The following is a 14,443-nucleotide window of genomic DNA, read 5'->3' as shown; positions in this document are numbered from 1 at the left end:
TTTGATTTGTGGTTTTAGTAGTGGTTCTAACTAATTTTCTGCTACTTTTATGGTTCGTGCTTTTTTAGTTCAGATCTTTTGATAAATGACTGACATTTGTGGAAATTAGTTTATTTGTGGCTTCAAAAACCTATAAAACCACAAAAATATTACCTTTAATAAAAAGGCCTCCATGAAAGGCACTACTTTCAGCAAGTTTTATTAATAGTGAGCAAATCTGTCACTTTGCCAAAAAAGTTGCAAAACTGCTGAAAAGTTTTATTAATAGTGAGCAAATCTGTCACTTTGCCAAAAAAGTTGCAAAACTGCTGAAAAGTTTTTTGTCTTGACAAAATGAATAAATTAATTATATTTATTTTCCAGCAAACGCATTATGCAGAAAAGCTTTAAAATACTTTAATTTGTCATATAACAACAATAGGAGTTATTTAGGACTGTACCTGCAGTGAGCAAAGTGCAATTTCAAGTGCAATCAAAATTCCTGTAAAACAATGCCTCCACCTATCTATAGTAAAAATTCCAAACTTAATTACAGTTGCAAAAATACTGTATTCACCAGTGAGAATTCTACTAACCAGTGCTACATCAGTCATCTTGCTGTTATTAAAGAGTTTCCAGATATGATGCTGTGATCAAACCTTAGGAGGAAGAACATTTTGCAAATCTGAGTAAATCTGACAAAGCAACAGCAATCAGTGTAGCCCAGCAAGTTGCATTCATGAGAAATGTCCCTACATTTTCAAGTGATCTGTCAGACTTTAATATACTATAAAATATGGTGTGAACTTTCTCAATACATATAAAAATGCTATTTTAGGAACATAATTATATTTAATAGCAGACTTTTGGCCACAGGGGGTTTACAGAAAAAGGACACCTCACAAAGCACTATAATTCCATAGTGAATTAGAAATATCCTTGACTGTTTCATTAATCTAAATATGATTTGCTATTGTTTCTAGTTTATTTCCTTGTTGTTGATATGCATTTGATTACATTTATCATTCAGTTTACCACCACTTACACAGTGTGACATCCCCTGGTACTTGGTGTGCAAATGAAACTTGGACTCAGACTTTATAACATGTAGTTCCTTGTAAAACTCTATTTACACTTAGTTTTCCCTTTGCACTTTTCCTAAAAAAAGACAAAGAACACCACTGTAATTGGGATAAAATGATAGGTACAGAAATGTGCTACCTGGATGATTTAACCATTTAAATGCTTCATTCTTTTGCACAACTAAAGACTGTATAATCTATGGCTACAGGGTCTGAGGCAGTAATCCTTTTGACATCTCTAACCCTCCAAATCGCATTGGACCTAAATTCATTGGTCCACACTTTTCATATTTCTTTGTTAAAGCCTGCCAGAGCTGTTCAACAGAACTCTCCTCCTCCTCCTCCAGTTATGGTGGAGTGTCAGTCTGAATACTTGAAACAGAGGTTAGTGAATCCCGCCTTTCCAGAGGTAAATTGCAATATCTAGTACACTGGAAAGGTTATGGTCCTGAGACAAGAGCTTCGGTTCCAGCCTCTGATATCCGTGTTGACCATCTCAAATGTCAGTTTCATGCCAAGTTTCTGAGAAGCCTAGGGATCTGGTGGTCCCCCTCTAGAGGAGGGTAATGTAAACATACCTGGTGGTCTAGTGACGCCTGCAGTGGTCCCTGTGGGGATGCTGCATCCGTCTTTGTCCTGTTCCTAGTTTGGCATAAGTGTCAAAACATGCACAGCATCCTTTTATTTTGGCACACCGTGTGACATCATCACTAGGGATGTAGCGAACGTCGGAAAAAAAGTTCGCGAACATATTCGCGAACTTGCGCAAAAACGCGAGCGGTTCGCGAACGGTTCGCGAACCCCATAGACTTCAATGGGAAGGCGAACTTTAACATCTAGAAAAGACATTTCTGGCCAGAAAAATGATTTTAAAGTTGTTTAAAGGGTGCAACGACCTGGACAGTGGCATGCCAGAGGGGGATCAAGGGCAAAAATGTATCTGAAAAATCTGCCTGTGTGTGCTTGGAAGAGATAGTGTAGGGGGAGAGCTGTTAGTGATTTCAGGGACAGATGATAGTAAGTTTGCTGGCTAGTAATCTGCTTGATACTGCTCTGTATTGGAGGGACAGAAGTCTGCAGGGATTTGAGGGACATTTTAGCTTAGGTAGCTTTGCTGGCTAGTAATCTGCTGTTCTCTTTAAACAACTGCCATACGTTGACCTTGTAGGCATTGTTTGCCCAGTTTTTTTGGACGCAGCCACTGAAGCACAGTTGCCAGAAAAAATATGCCATATAAATGCTGAAAATAGTCATTTTTCGCCATACGTTGACCTTGTAGACATTGTTTGCCCAGTTTTTTTGGACGCAGCCACTGAAGCACAGTTGCCAGAAAAATTATGCCATATAAATGCTGAAAATATAAATTTTTTTGGTTGCAGCCACTGAAGCACAGAGGCCAGAAAAATTATGCCATATAAATGCAGAAAATATGCATTTTTTTGGTCGCAGCCACTGAAGCACAGTTGACAGAAAAATTATGCCATATAAATGCTGAAAATATAAACTTTTTTGGTTGCAGCCACTGAAGCACAGAGGCCAGAAAAATTATGCCATATAAATGCAGAAAACATGCATTTTTTTGGTCGCAGCCACTGAAGCACAGTTGACAGAAAAATTATGCCATATAAATGCTGAAAATATAAATTTTTTTGGTTGCAGCCACTGAAGCACAGAGGCCAGAAAAATTATGCCATATAAATGCAGAAAATATGCATTTTTTGGTCGCAGCCACTGAAGCACAGTTGCCAGAAAAAATATGCCATATAAATGCTGAAAATAGTCATTTTTTGCCATATACGTTGAGTCAACGTATGGCAAAAAATGACTATTTTCAGCATTTATATGGCATATTTTTTCTGGCCTCTGTGCTTCAGTGGCTGCGGCCAAAAAAACTGGGCAAACAATGCCTACAAGGTCAACGTCGTTGACCTTGTAGGCATTGTTTGCCCAGTTTTTTTGGCCGCAGCCACTGAAGCACAGAGGCCAGAAAAAATATGCCATATAAATGCTGAAAATAGTCATTTTTTTGGTCGCAGCCACTGAAGCACAGTTGCCAGAAAAATTATGCCATATAAATGCTGAAAATATAAATTTTTTTGGTTGCAGCCACTGAAGCACAGAGGCCAGAAAAATTATGCCATATAAATGCAGAAAATATGCATTTTTTTGGTTGCAGCCACTGAAGCACAGAGGCCAGAAAAATTATGCCATATAAATGCAGAAAATATGCATTTTTTTGGATGCAGCCACTGAAGCACAGTTGCCAGAAAAAATATGCCATATAAATGCTGAAAATAGTCATTTTTTGCCATACGTTGACCTTGTAGACATTGTTTGCCCAGTTTTTTTGGTTGCAGCCACTGAAGCACAGAGGCCAGAAAAAATTAAACCAGTAGGGTTTGCACCCTAGTTTGTAACGGTGGCGGAGGGAGGAGGAGGACGCTAAAGGACAGCTGTGTGTGGAGTCATGAGGCTTGAAGAGAAGGACAGCTGCATAGAAGTCAGAACAAGTCTTCCGGCGTGCAGTAACCCTCCGAGATCCACCCCTCATTCATTTTAATAAAGGTCAGGTAATCGACACTTTTGTGACCTAGGCGAGTTCTCTTCTCAGTTACAATCCCTCCTGCTGCACTGAAGGTCCTTTCTGAGAGCACACTTGAGGCTGGGCAAGACAAGAGGTTCATGGCAAATTGTGACAGCTCTGGCCACAGATCAAGCCTGCGCACCCAGTAGTCCAGGGGTTCATCGCTCCTCAGAGTGTCGATATCTGCAGTTAATGCCAGGTAGTCCGCTACCTGCCGGTCGAGGCGATCTTTGAGGGTGGATCCAGAAGGGTTGTGGCGCTGCCTTGGACAGAAAAACATTTGCATGTCTGACGTTACAGACTGGCCAAAGGGCTTTGTCCTTGCAGGTGTGCTCGTGGCAGGATTACTGGCACCTCTGCCCCTGGAATGTTGATGAGTTCCTGAAGTGACATCACCCTTAAAAGCATTGTACAACATGTTTTGCAGGCTGGTTTGTAAATGCCGCATCTTTTCGGACTTGTGGTATGTTGGTAACATTTCTGACACTTTATGCTTGTACCGAGGGTCTAGTAGCGTTGCGACCCAGTACAGGTCCTTCTCCTTAAGCCTCTTGATACGGGGGTCCTTCAACAGGCATGACAGCATGAAAGACCCCATTCTCACAAGGTTGGATGCAGAGCTATCCATCTCCGCTTCCTCATTATCAAGGACTGCATCATCCACGGTCTCCTCCCCCCAGCCACGTACAAGACCAGGGGTCCCCAAAAGGTCACCACTAGCCCCCTGGGAAGCCTGCTCCTGTTGGTCCTCCTCCTCCTCCTCCACAAAGCCACCTTCCTCCTCTGACTCCACTTCTGGCACCTCTCCCTGCGTTGCAGCAGGTGCCTGGGTTCGTTCTGGTGATTCCGACCAGAAATCGTGCGCTTCCAGCTCCTCGTCACGCTGGTCTACAGCCTCATCTGTCACTCGTCGCACGGCACGCTCCAGGAAGAAAGCGAAGGGTATTAGGTCGCTGATGGTGCCTTCGGTGCGACTGACCATATTTGTCACCTCTTCAAAAGGTCGCATGAGCCTGCAGGCATCGCGCATAAGCACCCAGTAACGGGGGAAAAAAATCCCCAGCTGTGCAGATCCAGTCCTACCACCCAGTTCAAAAAGGTACTCGTTGACGGCCCTTTGTTGTTGCAGCAGACGTTCCAACATAAGGAGCGTTGAATTCCAGCGAGTCTGGCTGTCAGAAATCAAACGCCTGACTGGCATGTTGTAGCGCTGCTGAATGTCAGCAAGGCATGCCATGGCTGTGTAGGAACGTCTGAAATGGGCCGACACCTTTCTGGACTGGGTGAGAACGTCCTGGAATCCTGGGTACTTGGAGACAAAACGTTGGACTATTAAATTTAACACATGTGCCATGCAGGGCACATGTGTTAAATTGCCTAGTCTCAACGCTGCCAACAGATTGCTTCCATTGTCACACACCACTTTTCCGATCTGCAGTTGGTGTGGGGTCAGCCACCGATCGGCCTGTGACTGCAGAGATGACAGGAGTACAGATCCGGTATGGTTTTTGCTTTCCAGGCACGTCATCCCCAAGACAGCGTGACAACGGCGTACCTGGCACGTCGAATAGCCTAGGGGGAGCTGGGGGTGCACAGGTGTGGAGGAGGAGAAGGAGGACCCAGCAGCAGAGTAAGAAGAAGAAGAAGACGAGGTAGAGAGCGATGGAGGAGTAGAGGTGGTGGCAGAACCGCGTGCAATCCGTGGCGGTGACACCAACTCCACTGTTGTTGTTGAGCTACCCATTCCCTGCTTCCCAGCCATTACCAAGTTCACCCAGTGGGCAGTGTAGGTGACATACCTGCCCTGACCATGCTTGGAGGACCATGCGTCAGTAGTCATATGGACCTTTGGCCCAACACTAAGTGACAGAGATGCGGTAACTTGGCTCTGCACATGTTGGTACAGGTGTGGTATTCCCTTTTTAGAAAAAAAATTGCGGCTGGGTACCTTCCACTGCGGTGTCCCAATTGCTACAAATTTGCGGAAGGCCTCAGAGTCCACCAGCTGGTATGGTAAAAGCTGGCGGGCTAAGAGTGCAGACAAGCCAGCTGTCAGACGCCGGGCAAGGGGGTGACAGTCAGACATTGGCTTCTTACGCTCAAACATGGCCTTCACAGAAACTTGGCTGGTGGCAGATGACTGGGAATGGGAACAGGTGGTCAAGGTGGAAGGCGGAGTGGAGGGTGGTTCAGACGGGTCAAGGAGAGCAGAGGTAGAGCAGTAAGATGCTGGACCAGAAGGAGTGTGGCTTTTAGTTTGCCTGTTGCCTTTGAGGTGTTGCTCCCAAAGTGCTTTGTGCTTGCCGCTCATGTGCCTTCGCATAGAAGTTGTACCTATGTGGCTGTTGGGCTTACCAAGGCTCAGTTTCTGACTGCACTCATTGCAAATTACAATGCTTTTGTCAGAGGCACACACATTAAAAAAATCCCACACTGCTGACTTTTTGGAAGTGTGCGATCTGGCGGTAACAGTAGAAGTTGGCGGAGTTGGCGGTATTGGCGGCAATGGCGGGTGCGTTGGCCGGCTGAACACAGGTGCCGATACATGTTGTTGCCCTGCTGATCCCTGCGGGCTGTCCTCCCTGCTTCTTCTAAGTCTTATTCTCCTACTGCCTCTCTGACTCTCCGTCTCTCCATCTGAACTACCCTCCTCTTGCTCTCTTCTACTAGGCACCCACAAAACATCAATCTCCTCATCATCATTCTCCTCAGATGCATCAATTTCTTCTGACACATCACAGAAGGAAGCAGCAGCGGGGACCTCCTCCTCATCACTCATTATGTCCATCTCTATCGTGTTCTCTGCCAGAATTAAATCTGGTGTAAGGTCCTCATCTCCTTCATCTTCTTCTGGCAATAATGGTTGCGCATTACTCAGTTCAAGAAACTCATTGGAAAATAACTCCTCTGACCCCAGTGAAGAAGGGGCACCGGTGGTGGAGGAAGTGTTACGTGGGGTGGCCATAGCAGTGGAGGATGAGGAGGATGTTGTGGTAAAGTTAGAAACGGTAGAGGATGGGGTGTGCTGTGTAAGCCAGTCAACTACCTCTTCAGCATTTTGGGAGTTCAGGGTCATTGGCTTTTTAAAACTGGGCAATTTGCTAGGGCCACAGGATTGCATAGCAGCACGGCCCCTAGCACGGCCTCTGCGTGGCGGCCTGCCTTTGCCTGGCATTATTTTTAAAAAAACAACAACAACAACAAAAACTCAGTTGGTTTTTCTGGAAACGATAATACACACAGCTAGATGGCGGGTTGAAGAAAACACTGTGCAAATAATGCCTACAAAGTCAACGTATACACTACTACAGCGGTGGATACGGATTACGTAAAATATATGAATGCTGCTTGAAAAAAAGTAACTCAAGTGGTTTTTCTAGAGACGATAATATTATCAATATTTAGACAAAATGTGAACAAGGTCACACAGCTCGATGGCGGGTTGAAGAAAACAGTGTGCAAATAATGCCTACAAGGTCAACGTATACACTACTACAGCGGTGGATACGGATTACGTAAAATATATGAATGCTGCTTGAAAAAAAGTAACTCAAGTGGTTTTTCTAGAGACGATAATATTATCAATATTTAGACAAAATGTGAACAAGCTCACACAGCTCGATGGCGGGTTGAAGAAAACAGTGTGCAAATAATGCCTACAAGGTCAACGTATACACTACTACAGCGGTGGATACGGATTACGTAAAATATATGAATGCTGCTTGAAAAAAGTGACTCCGGTGTTTTTTCTGGAGACGGTAATATTATGGATATTTAGACAGAATGGGAACAAGGTCACACAGCTCGATGGCGGGTTGAAGAAAACAGTGTGCAAATAATGCCTACAAGGCCAACGTATACACTACTACAGCGGTGGATACGGATTACGTAAAATATATGAATGCTGCTTGAAAAAAGTGACTCCGGTGTTTTTTCTGGAGACGGTAATATTATGGATATTTAGACAGAATGGGAACAAGGTCACACAGCTCGATGGCGGGTTGAAGAAAACAGTGTGCAAATAATGCCTACAAGGTCAACGTATACACTACTACAGCGGTGGATACGGATTACGTAAAATATATGAATGCTGCTTGAAAAAAAGTAACTCAAGTGGTTTTTCTAGAGACGATAATATTATCAATATTTAGACAAAATGTGAACAAGCTCACACAGCTCGATGGCGGGTTGAAGAAAACACTCTGCAAATAATGCCTACAAGGCCAACGTATACACTACTACAGCGGTGGATACGGATTACGTAAAATATATGAATGCTGCTTGAAAAAAGTGACTCCGGTGTTTTTTCTGGAGACGGTAATATTATGGATATTTAGACAGAATGGGAACAAGGTCACACAGCTCGATGGCGGGTTGAAGAAAACAGTGTGCAAATAATGCCTACAAGGTCAACGTATACACTACTACAGCGGTGGATACGGATTACGTAAAATATATGAATGCTGCTTGAAAAAAAGTAACTCAAGTGGTTTTTCTAGAGACGATAATATTATCAATATTTAGACAAAATGTGAACAAGCTCACACAGCTCGATGGCGGGTTGAAGAAAACTCTGTGCAAATAATGCCTACAAGGCCAACGTATACACTACTACAGCGGTGGATACGGATTACGTAAAATATATGAATGCTGCTTGAAAAAAGTGACTCCGGTGTTTTTTCTGGAGACGGTAATATTATGGATATTTAGACAGAATGGGAACAAGGTCACACAGCTCGATGGCGGGTTGAAGAAAACAGTGTGCAAATAATGCCTACAAGGCCAACGTATACACTACTACAGCGGTGGATACGGATTACGTAAAATATATGAATGCTGCTTGAAAAAAGTGACTCCGGTGTTTTTTCTGGAGACGGTAATATTATGGATATTTAGACAGAATGGGAACAAGGTCACACAGCTCGATGGCGGGTTGAAGAAAACAGTGTGCAAATAATGCCTACAAGGCCAACGTATACACTACTATAGCGGTGGATACGGATTACGTAAAATATATGAATGCTGCTTGAAAAAAGTGACTCCGGTGTTTTTTCTGGAGACGGTAATATTATGGATATTTAGACAGAATGTGAACAAGGTCACACAGCTAGATGGCGGGTTGAAGAAAACACTGTGCAAATAATGCCTACAAGGTCAACGTATACACTACTACAGCGGTGGATACGGATTACGTAAAATATATTATGGCTGCTTGAAAAAAGTCACTCCGGTGTTTTTTCTGGAGACGGTAATATTATGGATATTTAGACAGAATGTGAACAAGGTCACACAGCTAGATGGCGGGTTGAAGAAAACACTGTGCAAATAATGCCTACAAGGTCAACGTATACACTACTACAGCGGTGGATACGGATTACGTAAAATATATTATGGCTGCTTGAAAAAAGTCACTCCGGTGTTTTTTCTGGAGACGGTAATATTATGGATATTTAGACAGAATGTGAACAAGGTCACACAGCTAGGTGGCGGGTTGAAGAAAACACTGTGCAAATAATGCCTACAAGGTCAACGTATACACTACTACAGCGGTGGATACGGATTACGTAAAATATATTATGGCTGCTTGAAAAAAGTCACTCCGGTGTTTTTTCTGGAGACGGTAATATTATGGATATTTAGACAGAATGTGAACAAGGTCACACAGCTAGATGGCGGGTTGAAGAAAACACTGTGCAAATAATGCCTACAGGGCAAATAATGCCTAAAAGGTCAACTTATACACTACTACAGCGGTAGTAAAATAAAAAAAAGTAAAATAAAAAAAAAATGAATATTAAAAAAAAAAATTAAAGTTGGTGCTGCTGAACTACTAGGAGCAGCAGATTAGCACACCAGTCCCACTCCCCAACACTGCTAGACTAATAGCACTGGGCTCTTATAGTAGTAGTAGTAGTAGTAGTAGTAAAACAACAAAAAAATAAATAAAAGCAGTCCTTACAAGGACTACTGTTATTGCAGCAGTCAGCAGATGAGATCAGAAGCAGGACAGCTGCCCACTGCAGCTACATACAGAGCACTGCAGTAGAAGGTAGATTACTAGCCAGCAAAGCTACCTAAGCTTAAATGTCCCTCAAACCCCTGCAGACTTCTGTCCCTCCAATAACAGAGCAGTATCAAAACGATTACTAGCCAGCAAACTTTCAACTGTCCCTGAAATCACTAACAGGCAGCAGCTCTCTCCCTACACTATCTCTTCAGCACACACAGGCAGAGTGAAAAAACGCTGCAGGGCTTCGGTTTTTATAGGGAAGGGGAGTGGTCCAGGGGAGAGCTTCCTGATTGGCTGCCATGTACCTGCTGGTCTGGGGTGAGAGGGCAAAAAAAAGCGCCAACAATGGCGAACCCAAAATGGCGAACGTCGCGCGACGTTCGCGAACTTCCGGCGAGCGCGAACACCCGATGTTCGCGCGAACAAGTTCGCCGGCGAACAGTTCGCGACATCTCTAATCATCACAGAAATTCAAATATTTAAACCTTTTTACCATCACTCAACGTAGGTCTATTCTATAGTTCCTGAGTACATTTCTAATCTGATTCTGTGTTACTTGACCTCTGCCTGTCCTTGACCACAGAAGTACAGTATCCCTGCCTAAACCAACCTTTACCCGTTACTGACTACTCTTCTGGATTCTGATTATATACTGCACTGACACGTTCCAGTTCTCTTGCCTGCCCAGAACCCTCAACTTGGTCCTCTCACTTTAAGACCTGGAAGCATCCACGTAGCAAAGGGCTCCCCACATCGTGAGTGGTGGCTATTATAGGCAGAAGCATGAGCCATAATTGGAACCTTGGCATTTGTTCTGGGTTTTGTGATACCAAATGTGACACAAAACTTCAACCAATCCCTGCCCCCAAGATTACAACACTGCCTTCTCAATGTTACCACTTTTGACTTTTAATGTCACGGCTTTGCTCCTTTTTTCTGTTTATTTGACATCAGTAAGGTGGCAGCCTTAAATATCATCATCATGACATATGGTACAGCAGCTCCTTGTTTAGAAATAAGATTCTAGATTACAATTTTTTATTGGGGCTTCAGTTGCCGTTTTATGATGAACAGAGTAGCAGATTAAATTTGAAAAAGATTTAATTCTCATGAGTTTATATTCTAGACCTATGAGGTGTTTCTAATCACAATTTATGAAACAGACTGGACAGTTACTATTCCAAAATTTCTCTTAATCACATTGTTTTCGTATTTGATCCTTTCCTATAAACTATTTTGATCAGGCAAGAGAGCCAGTGGGACATATTCCAGTGAGTTTTGCTATCCTTAAAAGCAAGATCTTGGAAGTTTTGTTTCATTAAACATTAACTAAAACGCCAGAATTTTCTCCCAGTGTGTGGACTTACCTGTATAACTTATTTTGCATAGAGTTCTAAAACTTGCCTAATTGCTTTGGTCGTTTTTCTCATCTGCAAAAAGTCTTTACATTAAATTTTACCTGACAACAATGTGGTGAAATATCTGTTGTTAACACCTGTTGTAAATCCTGCCATTAATTTTAATAGTCATACCAGCAATTAAGAGGAGATCACAACATCATCCCTAAGTGCTTTTGCGAAGAATAGATAAATCGACTCACACATTCCAAAAGCCACAAATAAAATTTTCAGAGCTCCCATTAGTTATTTGTTGCCAAAATCAATAATGCTAGTGGAGAATACTGAAACAGAAACAAAGCTGCACTAAATGCTGAACCTAGAATGTGAAATATTAAACTGTTAATTGTTTGATACTGTACTATACACAACAATCCTTTATCAGGGCTAGAACCAGCTGAAACAAAATTAAATGTAAAGTGTGCTCAACCAAGACCTCCTCTTCACTGCTTGTCAGTCTTGTTTGTTCATGTCATTAAGATGTTCAACTCCTGTGCTTGGCAAGCAGCAAATGATCCTTTAGTGTAACATTTGTCACATAGGTTAATAAGGCTTTAAAGGGCCTGTTAGTTTGAAGCATGAAGTCAAGGTGTTCTGTTCATTCATTCAGGCATTCCACTTCCAAAAGGCATTGCTTTACCGTTGCATATGTATTAGTTGTAAAGCAAAACCAAGGTAAAAGGACCTCAGATATATACTTCTAATCTGTAATACAGTATATTGCTCACAATTTATATTTTATAATAATTATGAGCATTACATAAAACAATGCTTTTGCTCTCTGTAGCTCTAAAAAGCAAGGACCCCAAACTAATTACAGATAAACAAGGATAAGGGAATTATTTCAGTCACTTCTATTATGAAATATAATGAGATTATTGGGCGGTATTCACTTGTTAGTTTTACATTGCAATGAAAAAATCAAAACAGTGAAAATATCCTTTAAAAGACTCTTTAAAAATGTCTAATTGCACCCTTAGCTCTCTAAGTATGTGATTCAAACTTGATAACAGATGTATAATATACCACTATAATCAAACATATGGAGAGAGGACATAAACCTGTGTATGTAATAAACAGTATAACATTTGCCCAGGTGCAGTAACCTATAGCAACAATAAGATGCTTGTGTTTAAATAGGTGACCAGAAAATGCTACAGTCTTATTGGTTACTAATTAGACCTTTAGTAAACTTTACACCTTTTATTGCCTAATGCTCACAGTAGAAAACACTTTAAATGCTTTTAACAGCAGAAACAAAAGAACATGGAGCCAGATTTATACAGATAACGTATGGTTCTTACTAAACTGGAGAGCAAAATAAAAGCTCCCAACATGTTTTGATCATTAATAATCAGTTGGAGTATGCTGAGACTTCAGCCAGAAAGCAAGTAACAATATTAACAACATTTAACAATATACAACATGTTCTTTAATGGCAGCAATAACTAAGGGATAGAGAACAGGCAGGGTTGTAATTAGACAATTCTGTAATGTGCCTGTGCCGAGTTACCAGACTCAAGACTGAGCAGAACTTAGTTTTATTTCAAAGCTTCTCCAACATGTGCTATGTGGGGATGTACAGATTCTCCATAATACTTCTTGGTACATCACAAACTAGTCCTGTGCTGCTACTACAGGTGCTGACATAATCCAGTATACTCCAAATCTAACATTAGGTGAATCTCTTCCTCTCACTAGGTCATGAAAATGCATATTGAACATTGTGGCTTTAAGAATAAAACTCTCCAAAAGCTGAAGTTTACACAAAGTTGTTGTTCCAAAATGTTATCACTATTGGTAGAGCAACACAAGAATGAATGTATGTATGAATATAGAGCAGATGAGTATGCACAGAACTGTTGCTGGATTAATAGTCTCCCACCATTCCACAGCATGGCTTCGCCAAACTGGGATGAAATTTCCAAATCTGCTCCATCATCATCTGCCCAATTTTTAGCCGGTTATTTGTTGGGTAGACAGTTGTAATGGTGCCACACACAGCCCAATAAGCTGTAGACTAAGTCTTTTTTGTACAACAGCGTCTTTATTGGGCCTTACAGTATTTTACCAGATTAAATAAAGCAAGCAAAATTGCATGGTAATTTCACTATGCTACATGACTGACCTATTGCAGGAAATTATTTTAACCAGAGAATAATATTGTAATTAAGCTTGAGGTACCTTATCTTCAATTCATGGCTGTCTCATTTTATCTTAAAATAATTTCTTATTCATTGTTTTTAGAGAGCAAAGATGCATGTAACTGCTTCTATAATAAATAAAATGCCTGGCAACAATGTTTAATACATATGTCATGTTTTCTCTGAAGATTACAAGATAATTACACTTCAAGTTGCCAGGCAACTTTAATTACCGTGTGATTTGTACTTTTTACTTTGTACTTTTTTTTTTCACTTGATAACACTTAGTTTGGGAGGCAGAAATAATCATGTACTTGCAGGCCCAATAATTACGTAGAGTAAACTGTGGAATTGAATGATCACCATGGATAAAATTGAGGACGCTATTATGGTTTTGCACCAAATATAAAAAGTTGAAATTCTAAAATGCAATAAAAGCAACATAATATTGCATATTTAAAAAATAGAAGATCTGTAAAATAGAATCTGACTAGTGATGAGCGACATTTCACCAGGCTTCGCTGTGAAAAAGATGCCCATAGACTCACCCATAGGTGAAAAAATTGTTGCACGTCAAAAAATTGTCAAGTGGCAAAAAAAAAAAAAAAAAGTGTGCATTGAAAAAAAATTGTCGCTAATTCTGACCTGAAAACCATTAAAAAAGTAGCCATCTAAGAAAGAAAATATGCTTCATGAAAATACTTTAATAGCTCTGATATTTCAAAGCTTCTGTACAGGTATGGGATCGTTATCTGGACATCTGTTATCTAGAAAGCTTTGAATTATGGGAAGGATATATCCTACTGAGACGATTCTAAGCAAATGATTCCTTTTTCTTTGTAATAATAAAGCAGTACCTTGTGCTTGAAGGTAACTGAGCTGCAAAAATCTGAATCCTACTGGGTTTATTCAATGTTTCAATGATTTTTAGCAGACTTAAAGGGATTATGTCAAGATTTTTATGGTGTCGTTTTTATTCCTAAATTACACTGTTTACACTGCAAAATAATTCACTCTACCATGTAAAATGTAATTTCTAACCTAACAAGTGTATTTTCTTTGTTGTTGTAATATTGGTGTGTAGGCAGCCATCTCAGGCCATTTTGCCTGGTCATGTGCTTTCAGAAAGAGCCAGCACTTTATAATGGAACTGCTTTGTGGTAGGCTGTTGTTTCCCCTACTCAATGTAGCTGAATGTGTCGCAGTGGGACCTGGATTTTACTATTGAGTGATGTTCTTACCAGATG

The sequence above is a fragment of the Xenopus laevis genome, chromosome 8S (assembly GCF_017654675.1).
Source record: "Xenopus laevis strain J_2021 chromosome 8S, Xenopus_laevis_v10.1, whole genome shotgun sequence".
In the NCBI taxonomy this organism is placed as follows: Eukaryota; Metazoa; Chordata; class Amphibia; order Anura; family Pipidae; genus Xenopus; species Xenopus laevis.
The sequence above is the reverse complement of the archived record's forward strand: the minus strand, read 5'-3'. Positions refer to the sequence as shown.